This window comes from Gavialis gangeticus, unplaced genomic scaffold (genome assembly GCF_001723915.1).
Source record: "Gavialis gangeticus isolate Ggan-Ray unplaced genomic scaffold, GavGan_comp1, whole genome shotgun sequence".
NCBI classification, from domain to species: domain Eukaryota; kingdom Metazoa; phylum Chordata; order Crocodylia; family Gavialidae; genus Gavialis; species Gavialis gangeticus.
In genome coordinates, this window is record NW_017729030.1 from 25,949,880 (window position 1) to 25,954,899 (window position 5,020).

The following is a 5,020-nucleotide window of genomic DNA, read 5'->3' on the forward strand; positions in this document are numbered from 1 at the left end:
AAAACATCTTCATTTAAAAAGCACAAAAATCTGGAGCTTTCTGTGACTTACTGAAAGTGTTGCAGCATCACACAGTGAGCAGTGCCATTTGTGATCTCTTTTATTTTTGCTGTGGCTTTTGCCTCTCAACCAATCAGCAACAGCCTCTTCCTCCCCACCCCTGGCACTGGCCAAGAGTAAAAAACTGCAGCAAAAATACGACAGAGCAGACATGGTGCCGCTTGGCATGAGATGTTACCATGCTTTCAGTAGGTCATAGAAAAACGTGGATTCCATGGTTTTCCATGGCAAATGGAAAATTTGGATCCCTGGTGATTATGTAAAGATCAGATATGATACTATTATAATTGATGTTAACAAAACCAAACAAAATACATGGTCACTTCTAAAAATAAGATTTGAGTTGTCTACCCCTGAAGGTGGATGTTGTAATTATTAATATAAAATTCAGAAACAGAGTTGTACATGTATTCACTCTTGTCACTAGTAATGGGATTAACTAGTTATTGATACTCAGAATAACAGATGTTGGGTATGTGGAGCCTTTTGAGTCCCTTCATCCTTTTTCAGTGTTCTGATCAGGTGAAAGGAAAAATAAACATGCAGCTTTTGTTGAATATACTGGCATATTACCTTTCTCTCTCTCTACTTCAGTCAAAGTAGTGGGAGAAGCTTAATCCCCATTCTGTAAATAAGTACGTTGATGTTATGGCAGTTCTGGTGCATTACACAGATACAGGCTATGGCAGCTATGAACTGCTTCCCCTGGGATATTATAGATACTCTCCTGTGGGTACTTCTTTCTGGAAACACTGACCATTAGAGGTGAAAAAATTACATGCATCACATTTGGGTCCTGGTGTGCATCTTACACTAATATACAGATAGCTGTAACATGTGATGTTACACTTTTACCCCATTTGCAACATTTTCAACAGAGGTGCGACTGGCCAGTATTGCACCCCAAGCAGTGCTGCCTCTACCCTCCCCTGCACCTTCCCTGCTCCAGTTCTGAGGTGGACAGAAAAGCACGTGATGCATGGTGGCAGAGCAGCCAGAAGTTTGCTCCTGGTGGGGAGAAATCACCCCTTTTTTTCACCATGCCTGTGTATGTTGAGTGGCCAAAAACCCAGTGGTTTTTGGTGCTGCAAAAGGGGGTGAACTTCCTCACCCCCATACACCCTGCAGGGTGCTGGGGGAAGGAAGGGTGGTACACAGGAGGGAGAGGCACCTCTGCAACTCCATTCTGGTGCCTCCCCCCTTGGTCCGTGCCTGGCGCTTGTGCTCCACTCACCTGCTTGTTGTTATAATACTACATTTTTTCAGGCTTGAGCATGGGCTCTCTTTTAAGTAAAAAGTTGCTGAGTGTGATGCTTACAACAGCAGTTGTGCAAAAACATGTCTGTTATAGCCCAGCTCCTTTGGTCCCGGTTCCTTGTTGTTCCAGGACCTTTGGTTCACTTGAAGGAAAACCAGCTATTAAGAATGTATCCTTTTTAAGGCCTAGATCCCTGGCAGATGTAAATCTGAAAGGGTCCAAATGTTTCAGAGAAAAATAGTCAGTGGAGCTCCAGCTGAAGATTGAACTCTATACCTTCAGGGCCAAATCTTTCTACAAACTGTAGAATCCAAGTCTCATTGACATAAATGGAATTTATATCCACTTACCTGCTGCAGAATTTGATCCTTACTATAGACTCTTCAATATTAGTTGTAGTAGCACTGAATGAAATGGGATTTTCCTTACACAAGAAATTCAAATGCATTGAAATTTCCCTTTATTTTGACCTGTGAAAAAAAGTATATCTAAAAATATGATTACAAATATTTTAACGTTTCCAAACTGAAAATGACCATATCAAAATGATTTCCATAAGGCTGAATCATTTTCATTTGATTTCATCATTCCCACACATTTAATAAGGTAAAAATGAAACACTTTGATCTTATTGAAACACAAACAAGACTTCGGTAATTTTTCCTATATGACATAATTCCTGAAGTGTCTTTTTTTTGTTGTTGTTGTTGAATCAAGTCTCTTACAGAAATCAGTTTATTGGGAGTCTTTGAACCAGATCCGACTGGTAGTACTTGATTTGTTTGAACTTTTAGAGACTTCCAGTTCCTGTGGATTATTCAAGTTCTCTCTCCACCTCTTGTTATTATCATGGCTATTTTGTTTCCTTATAATTGTCTTTATTATCTGAGTTGGAGATTGTCTATAATATCACATTACCTGCACAGTGCTGAAGCCTGGGAAGATCCAGGATTTTTTAAGGGGGATCCAGCTACTCAGGGGTGGAGGGAGGAGATGCTTCAGGGCTGCTTCGGTCCCACTTCAGTGGGACTGAATGTGAAGCCAGGTTTCTTCAGTGGACAGGTTCCCTTCCTGTGTCCCTGTCTTTGGGCTAGCAAAGAGTGTCTAGGGGGACTGGGCAGGTAGGTGGAATCTGCCTGCCACTGCAGGTCTCCCTGGCTGAGTCTGGGTCCTTGAAGCACCCAGCTGGAAAAGTCGGGAACAACTGTAGAGCATTCCCCCACCTCTAGCATAGCTGGTGATAGTGGCAGTAGTGGGCAGGGAAAGAGGGGAAGGGATGTACTGCTAAGCAGAGGAGAAAGCGGGTGGGGATTCTTATCTAGTTTGGGGGCTTTTATTTTTATGTCACCAGCTGCTGCTCCAGTGGTATCATCAACTTAAAGCGGGGGCAGAAGGGGTGTCGACCCCACTGCATTGCCTGTTGTAAGGTAAAATAAGGTCATGATAGCACTTTGTATCTGGATCTATACCCACCATCTGTACTGCCTTCAGAAAAAATCTATTGAAGTCTTAGCAAGAGATTGTTATCCGCTGATTGAAACAACAACAGCAATAGAAAAGGAATCATCATACCGCTCTGTGGAATATGCATAAAAATATGGCATGTTTGACTGAAACAATACAGATGCCAAATGCTGTGGAAAGATGCTCCGTACAATGTCAGCACTGGCCAGAAGTCTGCCCAGGCCACAGAATCTACAAGAAACTCCCTTTTCTATTTTCAGTTTACTATAAATCCAAAGTGCCAAAAAACTCTTCACCAGACAAAAGGGGGTGGGGAAGAAGCAATTATAACTGGATCTGAGCCCAGCAGACAAAAGGAACAATACAAAGAGGCAGTGTTCCAATCTGGATTAGGTTTTAGGGTAGAGCTCATGTCTGAGGCTAAATCAGAGCTAGAAATTGGCTGTGGTTTTGACAATGTTTAAATCTTGCAACCTCTTCTTCGATTGTTTGCGGGGGAAATGGTGGAAATAGCTCAGTGTACTTGAAAGCTGCATCTGAGGCAGAACTGTTAAGTTTGTTACATTTTAATCTGAACCAAAATCAAAACCATACAGATCAGTTCAGAACAGAGTTTGTAAATCCAGCCTTTTCTCTCTACTTTGAAATATGAAGAGTTTGGGATCAAAAGGTCCAGTTTAAATCCATCTCTGTTTATAACCCAGTAGCTTAGATACTTGTGTAGTACAGGGCATTATGAGCTGTGAGTTTACTGGTACATTATTGCCATTAACTCAGAACAAAACATGTTACTGATGAGACACACCTTAACCTATTTTTTTTCCTTTTTACATCTGGGACAAAATCTTTCTGATTTAGAGCATTTTTTGTGTGTGTCATGAAGGCACACTTTATTATATGACATTAATAATTCAGGAATGCCCTATACAGTGTTCTGAGTAATGCACAAGTAGTATGAGGATATGTTTCACCATGTATAAAACATATTGATATGTGGCTTTGATTTTGATTTTTTGATAGACTAATTTATCCATGGAGTGACTTAGTTTGTGTCAACTAGGCTATAAGAACCAAGATGGTTTTCCTTTAATTAAATGACTGCACGGAACAGTATGTTCATTTACTAATAACTTTAAAGTGGAAGGATTATTTTACTGTGGTAGAACAGACCAATGTGAAGTGTATTTAAAGTGAATTTTGCTGTTTATGAAAGTTGATTATGCAAGCATACTATACTATTGGGCTAGGGAAAGAAATGGCATATAAACCAGTATAAGTTATCAGAAACAAATTCAGATCTGTCACACAACAGAATTTCAGTGCGCTAAAAACACAAAATGGACAAAACTGGTTTAAAATAAACTTAGATGGATGTAGTATCAGACTTAAGTGATATATGTTAAATCTGTTTATTGAACTTCTGTCCCAGATCCCCTCCAGATTCAGTCCCTCAGCATCCCAGGATGTTTTTCACCTCCCTTCACAAGGGTGGGTGAGCTAGCCTTGGTCCAAGCTGTTTGCTGCAGCCGAACAGGGAGGTGTGCTTTAGCACCCCCCCCAACCAGTGGCCTGAGCCACTGCAGACATATCACTGCATTTCTGGAATCAAAAGTGACTGTCTGTTCATTTGCTTATTGGTTCAGTCTACTCAGCTTAGACTAACCTGCAAAGGTTGAATTGATTCAGCCTTGGGCTTTTTGATCATCTGTACCTAGTCTTGAAGAAGAGATGTGGCCTGAACAATAGTGATAGTACACTTTTCATCTTATCACACCAACATAACCTCAGCTGTGACCTGAAAGATCATCTCTAAAGATAAAGCAATGGAGAGTTCTTGGCCTTGCTGAAGAACTGCTAGTAGAAGTGTTAGTTGTGGGGATTTTGGATAACTGCCTACTAGGAAGTAGACTCAATTCACACAGGCAGCTGAACAGCTATTAGACTACTGCATGTTCTTTATTTATATAGCATTTATGCTAAGCATTTCACAGAATAAATAAAATAAATGGTCCTTGCTCTCAGGAGTGAAAGATCTAACTTTAGAGAAGAGTCAGCATGAGTTTGACTGTGTATGTGTGCGCACACATGTGCAGGAGGGGAAAGGGTGTGTCAGGTTAGGAAAAGGTGTGTCAAGGTTACAGCAAATGTTATGTGGGGGGGTTTTAGTTCATGATGGGCATGTTGTGATGCTACTACTGCTTCATTTTTCGTGGGGTTGGAGGAAACCCTTTCTGTGTC